The sequence below is a fragment of the Rhagoletis zephyria genome, unplaced genomic scaffold, assembly GCF_001687245.7.
Source record: "Rhagoletis zephyria isolate East Lansing unplaced genomic scaffold, Rhagoletis_zephyria_1.1 Rzeph_scaffold_01338, whole genome shotgun sequence".
Classification (NCBI taxonomy): domain Eukaryota; kingdom Metazoa; phylum Arthropoda; class Insecta; order Diptera; family Tephritidae; genus Rhagoletis; species Rhagoletis zephyria.
In genome coordinates, this window is record NW_016158422.1 from 99,156 (window position 1) to 125,074 (window position 25,919).

General features: G+C 35.6%; 1 protein-coding gene across 1 annotated transcript in view; it reads right to left on the bottom strand.

The window, feature by feature from the left end:
- Positions 1-11,259, bottom strand: part of LOC108363691 (syntaxin-binding protein 5-like) — a 47,904-nt gene extending 36,645 nt beyond the window's left edge. The window contains exon 1 of the mRNA XM_017617135.1: positions 11,238-11,259. The gene's annotated coding sequence lies outside the window, so the exon portion shown is untranslated. The remainder of the gene's footprint in view (positions 1-11,237) is intronic.
- Between the last annotated feature and the right edge of the window lie 14,660 nt (positions 11,260-25,919).

Sequence of the window (25,919 nt, forward strand, 5' to 3'; positions counted from 1 at the left end):
CCCCCCCCCCCCCCCCCCCCCTTATTAAAAAAAAACCCCGCGTGAATTCAAGTTTCCAAATTTGTGCAATATTAAAAAAAAAATTAAACAAACTTTCGTACAAATTTCGATCTTTTTCAAAAACTCTAAAAAATAAATCGTAGTTTTTAGCCATTTGAAACTTGTACTTTATTCTATTTACTATAAATCAATGGGCTACAAAACTGCATACTCAGAATCTAATTAAAAAACTCGAAGTTTGTACGAGAATTTGTTGAATTATTTTTTTAAATTGCATACATTTTTAAGGCAGTGGCTCTCGATTGGTCCATTTGTACAGATTGGTACATTTTTATATTCGGCTATTGTACAGTACATTCATTCATACATACATAAAATGTGAAGTTACATACATAAAAAAATGCTTTTACTATTGCACTCATTTTTACTAACTTTTTAAAAAGAGGTGCGTATGTTGTCTCGAATTCGATTTGCTATGGAAGGATAAGCTTTGTTCTTCCCCTCCTCCTGACGTATTTCAAAATGGAATTCATTTGCGTTCAAATCTTCCACTCTGTAGTAAATGTTGTGGGGTGCTCAAACAACGTTTATAATTTCACTGGCTTTAAGGGATGAGTAATACAGTTCATGATGAGTTTATGACTCTTCACTCATCTGAAAAAGATCAAACATGTCCCTAAATCTCCGCCTTTCAACTTCCACATCAGCAATCTGGGACTCGTTCTCCTCTTCAAGCAATAACGCCGCGGCTATGGATTTCATTCTTATAATTATGTTTCCACTAAATTAAGAGCAAACGAAATTTTATTTTTAAATTACAGTGATGCTAGATATATTTAGTTATTTTAAAATATTTACAAACTTTAACTTCATAAGCTGCTATAGTTTGGTTGCAAATATTTCTTTGTTGTTTCGAGTTCACACATTCCTAGGGAAACAGCTGATTTCGAAAGATGTTTTCTCTCTTCCTCTTCCTCTTTCGATTCGATCGTAACGCAAAATACCTAAGTTTGATTCTGGCGGAGCGGAATGCGGGAACGTAATCGAAATGCAGAATAGGGCTGAATGTCAGCATGGAAATCCAACGCNTGATTCTGGCGGAACGGAATGCGGGAACGTAATCGAAATGTAGAATAGGGCTGAATGTCAGCATGGAAATCCAACGCAGAATCACTCTTGCCAACAAGTGCTACTTTGGACCGAGTAGGCAATTCAGGAGTAAAGTCCTCTCTCGACGTTCGAAAACCACGCTCTATAAGTCACTCATCATGCCCGTGCTGGTATATAGCGCAGAAGCATGGACAATGACAACATCCGATGAGGCGGCTCTTGGAGTGTTCGAGAGAAAGATTTTGCGGAAGATTTACGGGCCTTTATGCGTTGGCGACGGCGAGTACCGCAGACGATGGAACGTTGAGCTGTGTGAGCTTTACAATGACATGGCAGCGAATTAAAATACAGCGGCTCTGCTGGCTTGGACATGTAGTTCGAATGAACACCGACGCTCCAGCTCTGAAAGTATTCAACTCGGAACCCGCTGGTGGTAGCAGAGGAAGAGGGAGGCCCCCACTGCGATGGAAAGATCAGGTGGAGAAGGACTTGGCTTCATTTGGCGTTTCCAATTGGCGTCAGTTGGCACAGAAGAGAAACGACTGGCGTGCTTTGCTGAACTCGGCCAAAATCGCTTAGGCGGTTACAGCGCCAAATAAGTAGAATAGGAGGCATTATCATATGTGCAAATTACAAAACAAATCCTTTAGCTTGTGGTGGGTGGGACAGTATTTTGTGACGGGAGGGACGAGTTACTATGGAGGATGCAAAGTTCGTGAGTAAAATGAGCTCTACTTGTTTCATATGAATATTTATTATACTTTTAATAAAATGACCTTAAACGATGGGAAACTTTCGTATTTCCAAAGTTAGGTTAAACTAAAAAAAAAAATTGGCTGTGACGTGTGGGACATCCAATAAGCATTTTTTTGAAAGCTGACAACTTCTATTTCCATAATAACTCAGCACTGTTTTGAACTACTGGAGGTGTACTTTCTCTATGGATAATTATTATTTGCATTGCCAACTTAAATATACGAGCATGGCCTTGACAACTTGATGAGAAAATATGAGAGATAGTCGCACTACGATTGCGTTTATATCAATAAAAATAGTAAAAACTAAATAGATAAAAATTGGTCTATGATAACCTGTGGTAAGATATTTATGAAATATATTTTAATAATAAATACTTTTCAGGAGAAAACAAAGCCGTCCAAAACCATTAGCGGTGGAAGATAGTTCCGGAGAAACCTCATTGTTTTTTGACATACCTACATATGTAACAGCGAAATACATATGTGTTTGTTTTTCTTTTACATTAGTAATATATGTAAGTATGTGTGAAAGTATTATATCTTTTATAAACTAATAAAATACTTAAAAGACTTTAATATTTTTTAAATACGTACTAGGGCGGGGACATTTTTTTTATTATGCGCGTATAGCATAGGAAGATTCTAGATGTAATTTTAGGCAATTTTTCTGAAGAAATCATGGGTCTAAACTAGGGCTGCCAGATATCTCTGTTGCCAAACCGGGACACTTTAGGGAGGGCCTCTCGCTCCTTTCTATTTCATTTCGACGTGCGAAAGGATGTAGGGAAATTTTATTTCGACAAACAAAAACATAAAACCATGAGATCATGAGATCATTACAACGTACGCCAACAAAACAAAACAACTTATCACAACTAAAGCACAGAGAATTTTTTACAATGCATGAACCTTTTTTATTCGTTATAAAAATACAGTTTATACTAAATATATGAAAAAACATAAAAATAAAATTGTTAAACTTTGTGCTAAACTCGGGAAAATTCAACAAATTCGCATACAAATTTGCAACATTCAAATCAGACTTTTTTTAAAAATGTTTAAAATGAAGTTTTGCAGCCCATTAAATTTTAGTTGATTTTTGGTATTGTTTTTGCTGAGAGTTTCTTCCATACAAACTATGTTTGATAATTATTTTTATATGGAAGACACTGTCAGCAAAAAAAAATAAAAACTAAAAATCAAGGAAATTTGCTGGCAACTTCAGACGTGCACTTTATTAATTGGCTCAAAAGCTACATTTTAAAAATTTTTCTAAAAGATCTGATTAGAAATTAATCTGATTAAAGAGCCTCCGAGCCAATAACTTTGTACGGCACTGTACTTATAAGTACTCTAGGTTTCATGAAAGAAAAAGATATAAGTACAAGATAACATTAAAATATCAGTCATATTTTTCGTTGCTGTGAACTTGTTTCAAAACTTCTGTCTTTTCCTTAATATAATTGTAAAACTCTGTGCACGTCATTTTGAACGTATTTAGGTACATATTGATAGCTGAGTGGAAGATCGACCTATCTCGGCCGCCAGTTCGAAAACGCCCTATCTCAGAAAACTTTTCAAGAACGCCCTACTTCAGAATTTGATTGAAAAACGCCCTAATTCAGAATATTATTGAAAAACACCCTACCTCAGAATTTGGTTGAATAACGCCCTATCTCAGAATTCGGTTCAAAAACGCCCTATCTCAAAGGAAAATACATTGAAAATAAGCTGAGATAGGGCGTTACAACGCGTTTTTTCCCTTAGTGTAGTGATTTTTGAACTTTTATTAAAATTTGTGCAATGAAATCAAAAACCTGGACACTAAAACGAAGCCCGGGACATTTTAAGCTTGGACCGGGACACCGGGACAAATAGTCTAAAACCGGGACATGACCGGGAAAACCGGGACGTCTGGCAGCCCTAGTCTAAACTCAATTTGGAGTTTGCCAAATTGCGAGATTTCTTCGGAAAATTTTCTTAGAATTACACATAGAATCCTTCTGTGCTATACGCGCATAGTCGAAAAAATCTCCCATACAAATTGAACCGCCCTAATGCATACATAAATATGTATATGTAAATCTACCATAATGTTTTGGAATCTACCACAATTTTTAAGGCTTATCTTAGATAAGTTATCTACCACAAACAAAATTTTACAGTCCCCACACTGGAGGTGGCTCACAAGTATGAATATTTTCCTCTCTCAATCGCGGTTGCCCCAACTAAGATTTGGTAACTATGACTAAACCATGTGTTTAAAGAAAGCTTATCTGCATTAACAGATCTTAATAACATCCTTTTATGAACCATACGTAAAGTTGAATGGAATTTGTAGAAATAAGCTTCAAAGAAATATTAATTAGTATTTGCCAAACCCTTCAACTAAATTAATGATTTCGTACAACATAGATGAATATCAGAAGCTTTAATATATTTAGTTATAATTACCAACCCATGATAATAGTTCCCAAGTATTGTCAAAATTCTTTTTCTCAGTGTGCATTATACAATTTATGGCTATTTTGTGCGCATAATCGTGTAGTACTTCGGGATAAAACGATTAAACCGGGACTTAGTAATTTATTTTTACCGTTGACTAAAGCTGTTTTCGTAAAATACGCTCTTATAATAAAAATTAATAAGAACGGTTATAGAATTTTTTTTTTATTTTTAGTATATTTTTCTAGTCATTAATATTTTTATGCTGGTTACACAGTTGAACATGAATTTTTCTACGTTCACCGCGGAAATAGACAAAAAGTATAATCAGAAAGTTCAATTCGCAACATATATAGTGCTTATCATAACTTTACGACACTCACATATTTACAAGATTTCACCATTTATCTTAATATTTTTTTAATTTTAATTATTTGTTTATAAAAGTATAATATATTTTTTAACAAAAACCAAAAATCCAAGTTTTAATCTTTGTGCAAATTTTAAAAGAAATCAACAAATTTCGACCTTTTTAATTTTTTTTTTTCAGAAATATTTGGAGTATGCAAGTTTAAAGTAGTTCGGGAACAATTTTTTACAAGAGCGTGCAACTGCTGGCGTACGCCGATGACATCGACATCATCGGTAAAAGGAACCGCGAAGTCTGTTCTGCCTTTTCCAAGTTGGATAAGGAAGCCAAGCGATTGTGTCTGGGGGACAAGACGGAGTATCTCCTGCCATTAAACAAACAATCAACGCCCTCGCGCCTTGGCACCCACGTCACTGTTGAAGTTATAATTTCGAGAAAGTGAAGAATTTCGTTTACTTGGGAACCAGCATCGAAATTCACCAACAAGTGCTACTCTGAACTGAGTAGACAATTCCGGATTGAATTGAGACTTTCAACCGTGTCATAAATCACACTTTGAATGCGAGGTAAGAGTTGTTGAATCGTGTTAAGAGTGCACATAAACACGGGATTAGTCCACACGATTGTTTCATGCAACTCTGTATGAAGTAAAACATTTAAATAGCTCTTGAAATTACATTCAGGGCTAAGCTTTTTTATAAAATTAATAGTTAATATCGTTTTTTCATGGCTGTTTGAAACTTTAATTACTATTTTTCCATATTTATTATTTTCAAGAACTGACACATGTATTAACAGGGTTGCATCGGGATGAACTCTGTTTGAAAGCGTGTTCGATCGACTCATTTCTTTTGTTGCATATAAACACTTGCATTTCAAGCGAGCTACACTGACACGAGTTAATTCGATACCGCGTTTGATGCCATATAAACAAGGTAAATGGTAATATCCGTTGAGGCGGCTCTTGGAGTATTCGAGAGAAATAATTACAAGCCTTTACGCGTTGGTGACGGCGAGCACCGCAGACGATAGAATAATGAGCTGTATGAGTTTTACAACGACACACATAAGGACAAAGTGACTAATTACGACGACAAAAATAGAAAAACAAAAGTCTTTAAATCTTTTCAAACATACCTTTCTAATACGCCTTATAAATCAGTCCACAATGTAACACACAAATTTTAACTTTTAACGCAACGCATCAGCTTTAGCAGAACCGCAAAGTTGGGCTTTCTATCGTGCGTCGAATTAAATAATTTTTTGTTTGAAGCGATGATAAAATAGTTTCGCTTGTCATTTTATTCTTATTAACAACTAATAGTTTCATGGAAAGTGAGGTATGAGGTATGTACTTTATTTTGCGATTTTTTTTAATAATATAGTTGTTTGTAAAATGGGTATAATACATATTTTAAAAATTGACTTTTTTTATTGAATTTTTTTTTAATTTTTAAATTAGTTACAGTTATAAAAAAAGTTCCAACGAGTACAGCAATTTCTTTTCAACAGTTCGAAATCCAACAAATTGCCAATGTAAAAATATCACGAACTCGTCCCCCAGTTTCCCCCTTCATTAAATAGAGCACCTTTTTCTTAAGTCGTTTATTGGGACGAATCGAGAATATAGGAGGAGAAAAATGTTTACTCCATATATATTTAACAGATTTCAATGAAATTTGGTATCCAGCGGCTTTCGTTGCCAATGATTTCGACATTGATATCAAATTTTCTAAATTCAAAATTTATTATGAAAGCTTCGGGTTGCGAGTTGAATACTTCCAGAACTGAAGCGTCGCTGTACATTCGAACGACAATGCCAAGCCGGCGGAGCCGCTGTCTTGTAATTCGCTGCACTATTGTCCATGTCGCACCTAGGGACGAGTCCACAATATAGGACGACAAAAATGTTTACTCATATTTGCAAGATTTCAATGAAATTTGGTATTTAGGGATATTCATCATCACTGATTTAGAATATTAAGTTCAATTTCCAAAATTCAATAACGGAACCAATATGGCGGAAGATATCTTAAAAAATGTGTAGATTGTTATGAAGCTTGGTTTCCAGAGATCTTCGTCGTCACTGGTTTCGTACAGTGACGCTTCAGCTCTGGAAGTATTCAACTCGCAACCCGCTGGTGGTAGCAGAGGAAGAGGAAGGCCCTACTGCGTTGAAAAGACCAAGTGGAAAAGCACTGGGCTTGTCTTGGCATTTCCAATTGGCACAGAAAAGAAACGACTGGCGTGCTTTGTGGAACTCGGCCAAAATCTCTTAGGCGGTTATACCGCAAAATAATAACAATAAAGCACGAAGTTAAAGATGTGGTATTGTGTGACTAAATATTAAAGCCTTCATAATAAATAGATACATATATTTTTTTTTTTAATATTTCAGTACCGAATTTGCTAAGATATCTATATATACTATTATATAAAATTGATTATATGGAAATTGTTTGTCACGACTTGTCTCTCAAAGTACTAAACCGATTTTAATAATTACTTTTCTAAAACGAAGCATTTGTAAAAAGAAACCGAGTGGCATACTGATTTTTTTATCCTTGGAAGATAAGCACCCTTTTTTGGGTGTAAAGTTACCAAAAAACACAAAGCAAGCATAACTTTACAAAACTTAAGGCTGATTTTGCTTCGCATGCAACCAAATTTATCAGTACTACCAACCTTATACATCGGCGCAATAGCGTTATTCACGGTGTCTAAACAAAAACAGCTGATTTTTGGTTTCCTCAGGTAAGTGGATTTGTTTACAAAAAAACTTATTTTAATGTGGTATATTTGTAGTCCAAATTAAGTCGACATTGAAGTTCTTTGCAGTTTGACATAATTTTCAATGCAATATCTGTCAAAATATGTAAATAAAATAAGTATTTTTTTCTTAAAAAAATACATAATTAACTACATATATCAAATGATATATTTACTAGAAAGAGCATAAAAATACCTTTCATTTGATATATAATTTTATATAGTTAGGTTTAAGGACAACTGCCAACAGCGAAATAAAACAACTGTATTGATATTATATTTTATTAATTTATTTCATATAAAATGATTTTTTAATATAAAATAAAAATTTTGAATAAAAAAATAGCGCGATATTTTCTTCCAAATGTTCGCCGCAGATCTTTTTATACCCGAGCGCACTTGTGCACAAGGGTATATTAATTTTGTTCACATAACGGTTGTTTGTAACAGACAAAACGAATCGAGATAGATATAGACAAATGTATACATAAATGCTCAGAATGAATAGAGAAGTCGATTAAGCCATGTCTGTCTGACCGTCCGTCTGTCCGTCCGCCCGTGTACACGATAACTCGAGCAAAAATTGAGATATCTCAACGAAATTTGGTATGTAGGTTTCTCCAAGGTAGGTTGGTATTGAAAATGGGCGAAATCGGACTGTAACCACGCCCACTTCCCATATAACGGTAATTTCCAGAAATACGAAAACTGCGATATTTTAGTAACTACTGGAAGATAATTCACTCAAAATTGATATTTGCAATAATTTTCAGACGAAAAATAAGAATATTATAAATTTTTGGTAAATGGGCGTAGCCACGCCCACTTATGGTTACATGTGTATATCTTGGTAACCACTGCACCCATTTCTTCCAAACTTGGCACAATTGTTGGCCTTGGTACAGCATACTAAATGGCCGAAAATTTACAAAATCGGACAATAACCACGCCCACATCCCATATAACGGTAATTTAGAGAAATACAATATCTTCGATAAATCAGTAAATATTAAAGCTAATTTATTCAAAATTGATGCTTGCAACAATTCCTTACCAAGAAATACGTTTATGGTGAAATTTTGGAAAATGGGCGTGGCACCGCCCACTTATAATCACAAATATGTATATCGGTAACCGTTCTACCAATTTGTACCAAACTCGGTACAGTTATTGTGCTTGCCACATAAAAGTAAAACGCTGAAAATTATTGAAATCGGACTAAAATTACGGCCCTTTTCATATAACGGTAAATTTCAGGAATGCTTGAAACAGCAATATTTCGAAATTTAAGGACGCTAATTTACTCAAAATTTATACACCCCGGCTTACTATCTAGCGGTAGGTTTCGGAAAGGTGAAAAAACATATATTTAATACTTGCGCCGGGTATTTAATGTTCGGATCCGCCCGAACTTAGACTTTCTTACTTGTTTTCTTTTAACGTATTAAATCATATTTTAATATTTAGTGATATTACCGAAGATTTTTTATTATAAATCATATATTTAATTAAAGGTGTTTTTGCTCTCTTTCTTATCTTGTGCATATCTTTTAATATAGTTTTTTAAAGAAAAACAAATTTTTATAAAAAAATTTACATAATTTGTATAAACATATATGTTATATACATATCATCAAAGGACTTTTAATTACCTTTCCAACCCTATCCATACTTTGAAAATTGGACCAAAACTTTTCATAATATAAAGCTCCACTTTTACCCTCCCTAGCACTGCTCCTATGAATTTGCACCAAAAAATCAGAGAAAAGCGGCGGGCCATGCTCACTTTTTCTTTTTTTTAGCTCAACGGGCCCTATTCTTTACTTGTTCCCAAGATTACATGGATGGTGTCGTGAATCCCCCTAATATGCTTTCCATGCATCTCTATAAAAAAATAATGCTATTGGTACCACTGCAATTGAAATGTCACTTAAAAAAACGTGAGGCAAAATCTAAACTCAACAGATCGCTAATTTTCTACGAGGTCTGCTAATTTCTGGGTAATGGAATACATACAAAAAGCATTCGACAGATTTTCACCTGACAGTTTGAAATTTATGCGGAGTTATGCGAAGTATGCAAAATCGGACCGTAAACCTATTTGGTCGCCAAATGCGGCGCATAGCTACGCGAAAATTCTGTATATCAGTGCCGATAAAACACGAGCTCACAAAGGCAAACGAGATGTGTATGAGCGACGTGACCAGTGTTGCCACAATTTTTTTTTATTGTTTACCAAAATCACCAGAAAAAGTTACCAAATTCAACAAAAAATTACCAAACTTATTTTATGTGCAGAACTGCACAAACATACATATCGATGCTTTTCTGCATCAAAAAGAAAATTTTGAAAAAAATGTCGCTTACGTTATTTTGGCAGTTAGGGCTCGATATGTCTGTACATATCGTTATCTTAATATAAAAAGGCCCTAACTCATATAGTCGCTGAAACGCAAAAAAAGCCGCAACTGACTAAAATTTTTTATGCTTAAAATGATGTGCGGATTTATAATTGGATGAAATGCATCATAAACAATCAAAAGGGAAATTTTGGATTTTTACTTAGTTACGGCTTTTTGTATTTCAGCGACAATATCAGTTAGGGCCTTTCTATATAAAGGTAACGATACGTATATCCGAAGATACCAAGCTTTTCAGGCAATCAGCGCTCCATTAACATAAAATTTTTACGAAAGTTTCTTGAATTTTTTAAATATTGAACAAAGTTTGATATTTGAATTTTTTTGAGTTCTGTTAAAGAAAGAACAATATTTTTATAAAAAATAACCAAACTTAAATTACAAGAAAAAGAAATAACATGTTAAAACTTATCAAAATATGGTGCGGTTATAATTTTTTCGACCACTGTATGTAAACAAGTGACAAGAAAATATATCAAAAATTCAACGCTTGAAGGAAAGCTTTCGACTCACATATAGACAGAGTGAAGTCCCCCGCTGAATGCCGTAGCTTTTTGAACGAGAACATACGTATTTCCGTAGAATTCTACTCATATATATGGTTGCCGGGTACACCGGAAAATTGATAGTAATTGAAAAGCTGGCGAACTGACAGGGAAAGGTAGGATCACCCAAAACTTTCAAGCGGTTTCTTAAAGAACACACCATTCTATTAGCAAAGGACCGCTGGAACAACTTTCGCCTTGCGAAACTTTCAGGACTACCTGGTTTTTCTATAAAAGGAAACGCTTACGGGTCACTTACTAGTGTGGAACCAGAACCAAGATTAACCTATTTGACATGTAAGACCGAAGAGAAAAAGGTACCAAATTGAAAAATAAATTACCAAATTACCAAACTTGATAAATAAAGAAAAAAATTACCAATTTTGGTTAAAAATTACCAAAGCGGCAACGCTGGACGTGACTGCGCTGTACCACATACATTCCACACATAAACGTATTTGTGCTAAACAGCGATCACTGCCCTGCAGAAAAATTTAGAGGCAGCCTGACAAAGCGCTAGTTCCGAACTACATATCTCAGAACTATCTCTGAACTATTGCAAAAGGAATGCAGAGCCGGACAGTTGAAACTTGCGGTGTATATGTGCAAACTAGCAAATGCCCGCTTGCTTCGCGGCGCCTAATAAGATCTTTTGCGATGCACAATTCAAAAATAGCTCTTAAAAGCAAAAGCTGTCTGTAAAGTAAACATTTCTAGTTTAAATTGAAACGATTAAAAAACGGAATCCTCCTCACACATATGCCAAGAATAGTAGCGCTCCATATGAAATACTTATCCCTTTCGATGTAATGTGTTTTACCTATGGTATTATTTCCACCTGTGAGATCTCTGCCAAGCATGCGTAATATTCTTCTATGATCCTGCAACTTCAGCTTTGGTCCGGTGTATCATGTAAGCCAATAAAAGTCCTTATACGAAAACTCAAGAGCACAGATGAGCGTTTTCAATTATAGGAAAGCCAAGAATCCTCGCTGCCCCACAGGATGAAAAGTTTTCGCGTACACTGGCTAAATGAGTCGTATGATCTCATGAATATCGTTCAAATGAAGCCATTGATATACCTATCGTGTTCCTTTTTGGACAGATGTGGTCGAATCTTTCCTTGTCAATTCGACACTTTTACAATTCGTCTTAATATTTATGAATTGGTTTCTTTGAGTCTTACTGCTGTAATAACGGCCGCCTCGAGCAACTTCGTCAAACGGAGGTAGATGCAAGATCACGCTTACACAGTGTTACGGTCTTTATATGCATACTTAAACGCATCCTTGATTTAGCCATCTGAAAAGTAAATTCGTCTTAGATAAACAAACCCCGTGGGGTTTTCTATATATTTCGGGTGCAGCGTCATCCATTGGGTCCCTTTTTTGCAAAACCTTTGCCTGTCATGAAATGAATACGAAGGTGACAAGTAATAAAGTCAATGGAAATAAGATCAATTGACTTTATTTCCCACCCTGGTGCAAAATAAAGTCAATTGACATTATTACCTTTTCAAAAGCGAAATAAAGTCAACAAAAATTTAGAAATAACGTCATTGATGCTATTTCCTCATTCAAATGGAAATAGCGTCAACAATGCTTGAAGTATGTCGATTCATAGAAAAAAATGTTGTTCTTAATAGATGAAAAAGGTTATTGCCAAATACTCAGTGTTGTGATATTAATCCACACACAATCATGAACTACCACCAATTGATTTTATTAAAAAGATTTAAATTACGAATATGTAAAAACACGATGCGAAAAACTAAACGCCTGCGCACAGATGGAATACAAGAAATATTTGAAGAAAGAGTGTAGAAATGATCCATAACTTGCAAAACATTTTTCGTTTCCACAAAAATAAAGCGAACACTATTTAATTGATGAAACAGTCCATGTCCAAAAACCCCGGAGGAACACTGAAATAATTCTGTGTTTTAAATTAGCATATTTTGAACGAATTCGGAATGTCTAAGGTGGAAAAGAAACCAACCTTTCTATAAGGAAACAATTATAGAAAAAGAATTTTCTTACACTGTATTCATGTCTCCGCCAGCAATTTGTGACGACATCATTTAAAAGCAGCTAAGGAGAACGACGACACTATTTATTAGATGGCACATTCAACGAGCCAATGTGCCAAAATGCGGGTATAAAAAATTATTGATTATTTAATATCGGAACCGAGATCATATAAGTTAATTGATTGGTTTTCACACACTCTTGAAACACAAATTATATGTTTTTTTACTGCATACAAGTTGTTGCCCCACAACACAGCAGAAATCTTCCAATCAGGGCTGCCAACTATCCTTAGCTATGAGGTGCCATATTGAGGATAAAAAAGTGCCAAAATGTGCCAAAGAGAAAAATAATAAATTATGCCAAATTGAAAAATTAACTGCCATTTGAAGTAAAATAGGGACAAATGGCACGGTTTGAGCCAAGTTGGCATCCCTGCTTCCAATAACTTATAAATATAAAAAGGTGAAATATCGAGGGCTTGAATTCATTAATACCCTCTATCTGCAATTTGCACAAAAACTAATTTGTGATTTTAGAAACCATGTGGGACTTATTACCTGTCGTTATATAAGGTAACATTAATATCAATGATGACAGTTAAAGCTTAGGTGGATTTTTATATCAGAATCTCATCTTTGTGAAAAATGTGCAGATAGAGGGTATTATTGAATATAAGCCCTCGATGTTTAAAATATATAAAAATTTTATTTCAACGTATACAAAAAGTAAATCCACCTGCGTTACAGCACGGCGGGAGACGGGGAAGGGGGGGCCGCGGCGTAGCGTGACGTGGTGTGCGCGCTGTTCGCGCGCGGTGTGGCGCGCTAACGCGGGCCGCCGCGAAGCTAAGCAAATTTAATGTTTGAAAGAGAAATAATGTCAATTGATTTTATTTCGTTTTTAAAAAGGTAATAATGTCAATTGACTTTATTTCGCACCAGGGTGGGAAATAAAGTCAATTGACCTTATTTCCGTTGATCTTATTACCTGTCACCGAATACGAATTATGAATTCCAATCAGATTTTATAAAAAATACGGATTTTATAAATACCTAAACTCCAGCGGTCCATTTTTAGCAAAGGAATTTTTCATCATACAGGTAGTCACGCTGCGAATTTGAACAAAATGTGTTAATAAATACGAATTTTATAAGTAACTCTACTCCAGCGCCACCAGCGTGTTTTCTAGTAGCCTATAATAGGACCTCCGACAATTTGACTGGGCTCTATTGAGTGGTTTGAGTTTCGCCCGAAAAAAAAAATCACGCGAAAATTTTGATTCCCCCCATAGTAAGACATGGAAGCCAAAAGCGAAAAGTGAACCGGTTCAGGGAAGATGAAACTCGTGATAAGGCTGAATATGTTTCGAATGAAAACAAAAATCATTATGAAAGTAATAAACGTTTCATATGTGTATTAACAATATAGGTTCATAAATACGACTTTTATAAATAACTTGACTGCAGCACTACCTAGCAGGTCCGTTTTTCGCAAGTGCCTTTTTCATCATGCTTACGAAATCGGTTCATAAATACAACTTTTATAAATAACTCGCCTTCCGCGCCACCTAGCGGCTCCGTTTTTGGTAGACGTATTTTCCATTATGCTGAAACTATACCTTTTGAATTTGAAAGAAATCGATTTATAAATAAGACTTTTATAAATAACTCGACTCCCGCGCCACCTAGCGGGTCTATTTTTGGTAAACGTGTTTGCGATCATGCTGGTAGCTTAAATTTTGAATTTAAAATAAATCGGTTCATAAATAAGATTTTTATAAATAACTCGACCCCAGCGCCACCTACCGAGTTTTCTGGTAGCCTATAATAGGACCATATATGCAAGGTATAACCTCTAAAAATTTGACTGAAATCTATGCAGTAGTTTTGGAGTTGACCCCGAACAACGAAAACAGCTATTATTTTATATATACAGATGCTCACTACTCGTACAATACGAAAGTACCCTGCAGTAAAATTTAGAGACAGTCTGACAAAGCGCTAGTTCCGAGCTACATATAACAGGACTATCTCTGAACTAGTGCAAAACGGATGCAGAGCGGGACAGTTGAAACTAGCGGTGTAAATGTGCCAATGCTCACTACTCGTACAATACGAAAGTAGCTCAGCGAGAAAACTTCCGACTCAAGCATCGTTGATCGCGAGTTCATATCGCGGTGGAGGCAGTTGGAACAGCCTGATTCTCTATCTCGAACGAACAGCCAGACGAACGATTCGTGTCCAAACGAAATCGTCTGAATTCGGAAGTCTCTATCTCGAATGATAATTTTCGTCCATCCTTACGTTCTTACGTTATTCGCCCGAAAAGATCTGTCAAAATTGCTTTGTTTACTTTGTGTGTATAAAAGTTCAAAAATACAATATTTTAATACAATTATTTAATAATGTATCAAGCAATAGCACTTTTGAAGTGAACGTTCGGACGAAGGCGAATTGCGGATTCAGAGGCGGAGGCTTCGAGACAGTACAAATGTATTAGAATTGCCAGACGCCGAGTAAGTAGACGTGCATTGCTAGCATTCCNGATTCGGTAGCTGTGCGGAGGTCTTACTCGCACCAAACATTGGAGCGCCTCTTGCCAAGTCTGGATTTTTCTCCAGCTCTTTTACCAGCACATCGAACTGAGCACTGGAAGTTGTTTAAACACTGTAAAATATACTAAACAATTAATTATAATAATACGAATGTTTTTTCGATTATTTCTTGCCTTTTTTGCTTGAATTATCCATTTTAGCGGCTCGCACGATAGCAAAAATCTTTCGTTTGAATTTGACACTTTTTTTCTTTATTTGAAGTCGTATTCGTGTTAGAGAATTCACATTTGTTACGTTTTCGTCACATAACAATCAGCTGTTATCGACTAGTTATCGCCAGGGTAGTGAATTCGTGTTAGGTAGTACAAATACACGAACAAACGGCTGTTTGGACGAGACGAACGCTCGTTTCGAGATAGAGAATCAGGCTGTAAGTTTTCAAATTTAATGAATTTAAATTGCTGCGTGCAAAGTGTTGCCACTTTGTGGGTAATTCATCAAAACGTGAGGAATTTCGGGTGCGCTTGGGTATTTTGTGAGGATTTGTATTTTGAGGAATTTTCTCTTGATATATTTGCAGATAACAAATGCAGTCATATTTTACACAAGAGAGTTGTTAAATCGCTCTGTAAATTTTTGATTAAAAAGCTTTCCGAAGTTTTAGAAAGAGCGAAATACACCACACAAGTGGCTTGTTAAACATTCTTCAAACCTACTTTTCCCATTTATGCAAACATGACTCGTTCAAACAAAGAATTTTAGTTTTCTTCCGGTTCAAAATGTAAAAGGGTTTGGTTTTCTTCGATTTTTCTATCTCGCGTCCTCATTCCATTGCGAATGAGGCGATTTTATCATACACAACGTAAGCGGTTTGATCAAACACCAACATGGCTGCCAGAAAATCAAAAAATTTTGATTTTTGTTCACATGTTCCTCACACGGCTTGTCAAACCTTCAAACACCCCCATACACAACATAAATAGCTTTAATGAAATATTTCGCTTGGTTTGTCAAGCCGCTTGTGTGGTGTTTTTCGCTCTTAAGTACATCTGCACTTGCTGCTAAATATTCAAAATGTTATCGATAATTTTTTTCATTCCATCGTTATACTTTCAACTTATTTTAAACTTGCAAAATCTCGGTAATAAATGGAGAGAAAAGTTTTTGAAGTAAAAGATTCTTCAGGTTCATATAAGTTTCCCAATAAAAAAAAATATATCTGCATTACTAATATATCCCTTTTCTAATGCTTCAGTAGAACGTATATTTAGTAGTTTATAAATGTGTAGTACTGACTTGAGGACCAGATTGAGCACTGATATAACAATGTTATATACAAACCAAGGCATAAAAAATAACGGTGATACTTTGTTTGAACCGCAAGAACAAATATACCAATTGAGAATGTAATTAATTTTTATACTAAGTACCTATAAATAGTAAGCAGTACACAATACTCATACTGTAATAAGAAAATTTTGAGTAATTTGTTCGGATTTTGAGGATTTTTCGTTTGTTTTTGAGGAACTTGGTAATTTTTTTGTGGCAACACTGGTCGCGAGTTCAAATCGCGGTGGAGGCAGTTGAGAGTTTTCAAATTAAATGAATTTAAATTGTTGCGTGCAGCTTACAATAATTTGTTTTTATGAAATGTAAAAGAAAAAAAAACACGAAAAAATAACCAAAAATCGAATCTTAAAAACGGTTTATAAAAAAAGACTGTCCAAAATGGAACCGTTAAAAACCAGTTGCAAAGTAATGCACTGGGCGAGTTGAAAGCATTGCTTGGGTATTGAGCTGGAACTAGTAATGTCGGCAAAGGATCTAGTTTGGCGCTAGTTCTGTGCTAGTCAGATTTTCTGCAGGGTGATTGAACTTGCTAAATACATACATGTATGTACACACCAGGGAAGCCAACTCGTGGGGAGTTGCCCTATTTGCGGGGAATTTCGGTTTACGTGGGGAATCGGGGGACGAACTGTTGTTTTATGAGGAATTAGGTACTACCCAATTTTTTTCTTTTTTGCTTCACTACGTTCATAATGAGTTAAAAAAGTTGCATAAGAAATGCAACTGCAACTAAAAGTACTGATTATGAAAACCTTCGTTATTAAGTATTCAAGTCAACAACAAATAGGGAACAATAGCAGCACTATTTACAAATTGTCAATTGACATTTCTATTTTTACCGCCATCGGCTGTGATTTTTTGCTTTTCGTTAAATAAATATTAAACAATAGCAAATTGCAATCATATATACAAAATTTTCCATTCATTGGATGCCTAAAAGTTCAACTCGTTCAGTTCTAGTCAAGGCGAATTTATATAAGGTGGAATCGGTTCAACAAATGCAACAATTACTTGTATTTTTTTGCTTTTAGCGGGCCATTGTCAAATTTCAGCTATTCTTCCCCAAAGGAAAAAGGGCGACAGAAAATACAAACACTGTCACGTTTTCTGTCACTTACTAGCGAAATAAAGAAATTTGACAATCAAACGCTACTCACAGCTGATGAAACAACAGCACCTTATATAAATTCGCCTTGGTTCCAGTACATGTAATAAAGTTTCAAATGTCCAAAAATAACACATTTTAGTTTTATATGGAGAAAACCGCAACACCTTCGCCAAAAAATTTCTAAAACGAAAATTTTTAGCCACTTGAAACTTTCACTTTATTATACTTGACATGTGTGGGCTACAAAATTGCATACCCAAAATCTTTCTAGAAAATTTAATTAAAATGCTTAAGATTTTTACGAAAGTTTGTTGAATTTTTTTAAATATTGCACAAAGTTTGAAACTTGGAGACGGCTTTTGTTAAAAAATTAACTATATTTGAATCAAAAAATAACTCAAATAAAAAATTTGGTTCGACTAAAATTGTTCGCACTGTATGTATGTAAACATTATATGTACATTTTTATTATTTTTTGTTAACTAACTGTATAATAGTTTGGTTTATGAATACATAGATGAATTACATTTAGAAAAAGAATAAACAGAAAGACCAGCAATATATTAAAATCCATAAATTTTTTTTGTAAATAAGGAGATATCTATGGGTGGGGAATTTGACGAAATTTCAGGCAAAATCGGGGAATTTCAATGTTGAAATCGGGGAATTCAAAAAAATGATTTGTCTACCCTGGTACACACATATGTACACATTTATAAACGAAAGACGAAGCATCGCTTCCCACTCATGTGCAGTACATATGTGGTTGACACAAAAATTAAACATACATATGAATGTATGTAAATATGAAACTACATACATTGGTATTTATGTTTGTACTTGGGTAATTTCCAAACTAAGCGTACATGGCAAGTATTCCTTACATATATAATTTTATTCAGACAAAACGAAAAAAAACTAATAAATCACAAACCTCCTTTCCTGAACAACCACCTATTGATTTTTCAAAAGCCAACGATCCTAAATTTATAGTCATCAAATTACAAGATAAAAAAGCCACTCTCTCACTTCTCATGCTTTGCTATTCACAAAGCTATTTTAGCTATCAGAAAAGATGTAAGGACAATAACTGAACTGCCGGACGGAAGCCTTCTTCTCCTTACTAAAAATAAAAAACACTGCCGAGAAATTCATAAACGCAAAAACCCTTTCTACCATCTGTAAAATTTCTGCTAAATATCACGAGCATCTCAATTGCGTGAAAGGTACGATTTTTGCACCCTTTCTCAATCACGTACCAGATAAGGAAATTGTTGAAGGTTTAGAAAAATATGGAGTGACAACTGATTATAAACTTCAGAAAAAAGTGGAAGGTGTCTCAACCGCAACCGGAGCAATTTTCTTGACATTTGAAACATATAAGCTGCCAGAAAAAATCGATTTAGCCTGGCGTAAAATTTCTGTCCACCCGTACTTTCCAAACCCGATGCGCTGCAGAAGCTGCCAAAAGCTAGGGCATACTATAAAACATTGCAAAGGCCTTCCCACTTGCGTCAATTGTAGTCTACCTCCACACGTGGATATAGAATGTTCAAGAACCATGTGCGCGAACTGTTCAGGCGAACACCCTTCCTCCTCAAACTCCTGCCCCAAATTCATACAAACAAAAGAAATACTGAAATTTAAAACTACCGAAAAATGCAGTATGCGCGAAGCAACCAACAAATACAAAGCCCAAACCTGCTCCAACTCTTCTTACATCCCCTTTTTAAAGATAGTCACCTCACCTACTATCGTACCAAACACAGTAGTCAACAACATTTTTTTCTTCTATCTCAAATACTGCAAAACATACCGAAAACAATTTATCCCAAAACCCTCTTCGTAAGCCATTCACCGCAGCTTCAGAAAAATCCAAATCATCAAACTCCACCACACGACTCACTGATGCACCAAACACACACTATCTCATTCCCTCTCTTCGCGCACAACGCACGACTTCGCCATCCAATATAAATTCAAAAATTTTCAACACCATTTCACCTTGCACATCACTTAACCACCACAACCGCACCCCCTTCTGACATTAGTTATGCCCCTTCTTTGTCTTGAAGTGAAGAATGTGGTGATCTGGCGTTCTTAAACTTGGCGCGAGCTAAGCCAAACAACACCAGCGAACACGACAGTGACTTCGAACTGTAATACAATCCTCCTTATGTACATATGTACATACATACATACGACGACGTAGTCACATGTGTGTACATATGTATGTAGGCATGCCTTGTTTTGTATTTTTTTTTTTTTTTTTGTTTAGTAATATGCTATCAATTATACAGTGGAATATGAATAGATATCTCAATAACTATCAAGAACTTGAACTTATAATCAATCAACATTATCCTTCAATCCTTTTCATAAATGAAGCTCACATTCCCCATAACCAATCTGGTTACACTCCAAAAAATTATGTTGGCCACATCCTCAGGTCACAACTAACAAACAAGGAGTTGCTATACTGGTTAAAAGAAATATTCCGCATAGACTCCTTCCCGTTCAAACAACCATCTCAGCAATTGCGATAGAAATAAGCACAGCAACCAAACTCGTAGCAGCGTGTATCTACATATATACACCCCAAAGAAAACTTCTTGACCTCTGACATTACACAACTGCTTTGACAATTTAATTGTCAATGTATCATTGGAGGTAACATGCTTTGATTTCATCCAACCTTGTATGCCTCAATGATGGCAGCCCCACCCATTTCTCGACCCACCGCACTTTCTCCATTGTAGACGTTACATGTTGTTCCGCTTCTTTAACCCCAAACTGTAACTGGAAAGTCTTAGACTCACTGCACGGTAGCGACCACTTTCCGATTTTAACTCAAATTAGCCCCATCTACAATCAGTCCTCGTAAAAGTTCATATCTAGATTCAAAACATCTCTAGCCGATTGGAAAAAATTCGGTCAGATGTTCGTAGGGTTCGAACGATACTATCGATATTGAGTAAGCACCGATACTGAGGGTATAAAAATGAGTACGTTAACACTCGATACCTTATTTGGCGATTTTACTCGATACTTTGCAAAGTACTCGTAGTATCGAATGCTTTTTAAAAAACACACTTTTTAAATTTTTTCTTCCATTGGCAACCCAATATACTTTGCTTATATGGATTACTGTCATTCAATTTTGTCCATCACTTAAGATAAACTGAAATTTCGTGTAGTCTGTTGCATAACATAAACCAAATAAGTTAAAGTTTAATGGCCTTATTAATAAAAAATAAAGTAGGTTTAAAGAGCTTAATAAAATTACATTTTCTTACATTTTTCAGTTTATAAACCTTTTCTATTTTGTATGAATAAGGCCATAAAACTTTACGCAAAGTTCACGAAAATGCAGAAGTTTTAGAGACCTTTTGGGTATGCAGTTTTGCAACCTATTCAGTTTTACGTGTAGCCTACTACCGTTGACTTTTAATTCAAACTTGCCCATTATTATACTAAAATTGAATAGGCTACAAAAATGGGTATGCATTTTACAAAAGTTTACAAAAATTCTTAATAACATTTGAAATTCGTGGAAGTATATAGATATATATATGTATGTATGTATGTATGTACGTACATTTAACGTTAAAATTACTTCTAAGTAAGAAAGTAAGTTCTGTAATGAAATAAAAATCAAATATTTTAAATTTCTATTGTTTTAATTTCAGGAAATAACTAGATATACGATTGAAGAATAAAATAATTTTAGTATCCCAAACAACGTATTTCAATGAGTGCGATACTGAGTAGTATCGATACTTTTTCCCTGATACTTTTAGAGTATCGATACCATGAGCTCGATGCCAGAATCAGTACTCAGTATCTATACCAAAGTCTGAAATTTCGAACCCTAGATGTGCGACGAAAGCTGTGAAGGCTCCCCCGTTGCAACAAACATCAACCAGGAGTCAGCAAAATTTTGAGGGTAATACCTCAGCTTCACTATTCCCCAAACCCTACCAAGCAGATCTAGAAAACATGTCCCATGGTGGAACGCGGAATTATCGAAACTCCAAAGCAACAAACAAAAACTGTGGCATCAATACAAAAGAGATCGTTCAGTAGAAAATCTTTTGCTATACAAAGAGGCAAATGCTCAATTCAAACGCTCTGCCAAATTGGAAAAAAGAAAAGCTTTTGAAAGACTCATTTCTAGTATTAACCCCTCAACAAATCCCAAAAAAATTTGCAATGATATCAAAACACTTGCTGGCTCCCCAAGACAATCATGCTTTTCATATCGGAACTCCACTGACGGACCACTTTCCGATCCCGGTGCGATTGCTAACTACTTTGCTTCCTACTTTTTCTCCGTCTCGTCAGACTCATCCTTCACAAACTCCCTCCGTAATTTAAAAGCCGAATGGCTTAACCAAGAGCCCTCTAACTTGCACACCCTTTCGCTCCCTGCCAAGCAACTTGCATCAAAAATTATCTTTACAGAGCTTGAATTCGCTCTCTCTTCATTAATAGGAAAATCACCCGGTCTTGACAAGATATCCTACCCCATTAACAAAACCTTCCCAACTCGGTTAAGAATCGACTTCTCAACCTTTACAATCGAATTTTCGACAGTGGCTGCTATCCGCAATTTTCGAAACTTGCATGCATCGTTCCTATATTAAAGCCCGTAAAATCGCCCACTGAGGCAAGCAGCTATAGGCCGATCTCCCTTTTGCCTTGTTTAGGAAAGCTACTGGAAAAAATTATAGTCAATCGTGTTGCATGGTACGCTAACAGGAAAAAACTTATTCGCCCTAAATTGCTTATAAAAAAGGATTTGGAACCATTGATGCTCTTTTACACCTAGACTATTTTATAGCAAACGCCTTATCCGCCAAAAATCACGTCACCTTACTTGCAATAAATTTTCAAAAAGGATTTGACCGGATCGGCATACACGTTGTTTTAAGAACTTTATCAAAAACTTTCTCTGCCACAGGAAATGTAAGGTCAGAATCAACAGCTTCCTCTCCAACACAGTCCCTCTAGAAAACGGCACCCCTCAAGAGTCGCCCTTATCGGCATTCCTCTTCATCATAGCATTTGAGGAAATTGTCCTTCGAACTACCAGCATTCGTGGCATTCAGTGTCAACTCTAAGCTGATGACGTAGTATTCTACACCAAACACAACAATTTAGCGCATGTGAAGTCACTATTTGAAGGCATTTTAGCCGAACTTACATCTTGGTCAGAAACTGCTGGTACCACAATATCAACAGAAAAAACAAAAAATTTACATATCTGCAAAAAACGGGTTAACTGTGACCTAATTAACATCTTTACTAATCTTAATTTAAGTATTGTTCAAAGTTCTTGGGTTAATTTTAGACTATAAATATAGTTTTAAGCAGCACTGTATATACGTCAGAGACTCTCTTTTTACAAGGTTAAATATAATAAAATATCTTACGTCTAAAAAAAGTCACGTTCACCCGTCCACGCTTACTAAAGTTACCCGAGCCTTGGAACTTTCCAAGATTGATTTCGCACTTCCTATCTACGGACATTGCCAGGCATCTGCAATCAAAAAGCTTTCTACACCTTACCATGTTGCAATACGGAGGAGTATAAGGGCGTTCCCCGCTACGCCGCTGAAAAATTTATTCGCAGAAACTGGTCTGCCCACTATTGCGGACAGAACGATCGATTGCACACGTCGTCTGCTTCCTAAACTGATATTCTCTTCAAATACCGTTCTGGCAAAAGATACATGCAATGCTACGTCAAGAAAACGACAGCCACGATTCCCACATGCAATGTTTCAATCCCAGAAATTTCTTGAAAAGCTTCAGATCCCCTCAACGCCAAGACCCAAAATATCTGCGACTCGCCCGCAGTGGTTGATTAATAACAGCGTGCATACGATCAAAACACTGCAATTACCAAAAGAAAAATTTAAGGCAATATTTGCAAAAGAAAACGCATTTTATAATAGCATGGGATGGAGTTTCATATTCACAGATGGCTCACAAACTCCCGATAACAGTTCGTTTGCAGTAACAAAAGCAAATGGGGATTTAATTCGACATGGCATACTCCACCATATATGCTCAGTTTTCACTGCAGAACTGGTAGCCATTCTCGAAGCAATCGACTATGCTAAGCACAACAGAGGCAAGTTCATTATTTGCGCTGACAGCAATGCTTGCATTGATGCTATTGAATCTGCCGCTAATCATCAGAATGAAATAGTCACCATACGCAATACATACGGTGACCATATTTATGAGAGCCGAATACGGGACAAAAATAATTTTGCAAGTTTTTTCCACATTGTTTTCCCTGAAACAGTATACCTATAGTAACATCACAAATTTGTAGGATAATTTTCTCGAGATTTTTACCCCGTAAAGTTTCTTAAAAAAATCGTTAAATTTTAGTATAATAAAGTGCAATTTTAAGTCGGTAAGGCTTACCACTAATTTTTGGCAATTTTTTTTTTTTTTTTACGGTGTTAAGCATTTTTTTCGTACAAAGTAAGTATGTTCGACCTTTTTTTGAAAGAGAAGCAGCACTTTCCACTCGCACTTTATTGTACTCAATTTTAATGAGTTACAAAACTGCAAACCGAATTTTTTTCTAAAGATTCTAATTAAAAGTTTTGAAATTTTGGCGAAACAGCGCAGAATTAATTTTTATAGTTTTTTGCACAAAGTTGGAAATTTGGTATTATGTATGTATATGGGTTTTGTTAGGAAAAGAGCTTTACTTTTATGAAATAAAAATATAAACATTAAATAAACTAAGGAAAAATAGCCAAAACTTACTAAAATGTCGAGTCCTAATTTCTATTTTGGCCACTGTAATTATTCCTCGATTCGAATCACAGGCATTCAGATTAGAAAATAATAACTGTTTATAAAAAAATTACGATCATACTTATAACAAGATCACTTAAAACTCGTTCATAGGCATGCCATTTTAATGAGCTGTTAAGGCGTCAGAGCACCGAATACGGGACAAATACGGGACATTAAAAGAAATACAGAACATTTGGCGTCCCGTATAAAATAAATTAATTACCAGGACAATGGGTCAAAAAAGAGGACTGTCCCGTATAATACAGGACGGATGGTCACCGTAGCTATACACTAATAACCAATCCCAGAAAAATAAAGTTAATGTGTACTCCCGGGCACGTAGGGATCACCGGAGATGAAAATGCTAACATCGCAGCCAAAAGTGTTGCAAAGATGCCATCTATTATGTGCAATTACATATGTAACCAAGTGTGATATCTTCACGGAAGTTGCCAAAGAGAGACACAAAGATTTAATAGACAGTTGGAAAACATACAACCACCACTATACTGTTATTAATCGATCTAGAACACCGACAAACCTTGCTCCCGATATCCCTCTTCACATGACAAAACCTTCCATCCGCCTACGTCTTGGACACACCATTATAACACACGGTCATATCCTTCAACGTGCCCCACCCAGCAACTGCTCATTTTGTCATGAGCGCGCATCAATTAAGCATATATTAGTAGAATGTCAAATTATCGATACCATCCGACAAGAGATCCTCGTACAGCTGTACAAATTTCTGAAAGTCACCGATCTGTTAAGGCGAATATAAGAGCAGTAGCTAAACAACTATGTATTAACCTTATTACTAATATATAGACAGATTTTTTAAGATTGGTAAATTTATCCTCTGAAACCGTTTATCGATGTGAAAATTTGTGCGGAATACGAAACTGCTTTCAGGCTCCTCAAAGATAAGTTTTTTCTTATTTTTGAATTTTTGTAACATATTTTCCAGAATGTTACTGTTTTAAAAGTAAGTTAAAGGATTAAATCATTTAGAAACTATTAGAAAACAAGTAAGAAAGTCTAAGTTCGGGCGGAGCCGAACATTAAATACCCGGCGCAAGTATTAAATATATGTTTTTTCACCCTTCCGAAACCTTCCGCTAGATGGTAAGCCGAGGTGTATCAATTTTGAGTAAATTAGCGTCCTTCAATTTCGAAATATTGAAGTTTCAAGCAGTTCTGAAATTTACCGTTATATGAAAATCGGCCGTTATTTTTTGGTCCGATTTCAATAATTTTCAACGTTTTGCTTACACGTGGCAAGTACAATAACCATACCGAGTTTCGTACAAATTGGTAGAACGGTTACCGATATACTTATACGTGATCATAAGTGGGCGGTGCCACGCCCATTTTCCAAAATTTTACCATAAACGTATTTCTTGGTAAAGAATTGTTGCAAGCATCAATTTTGAATAAATTAGCTTCAATATTTACTGATTTATCGAAGATTTTGTATTTCTCTAAATTACCGTTATATGGGATGTGGGCTTGGTTATTGTCCGATTTTAAAAAGTTTCGGCGATTTTTTATGCTGTACCAAGGCCAACAACTGTGCCAAGTTTGGAAGAAATTGGTGCAGCGGTTACCAAGATATACACATGTAACCATAAG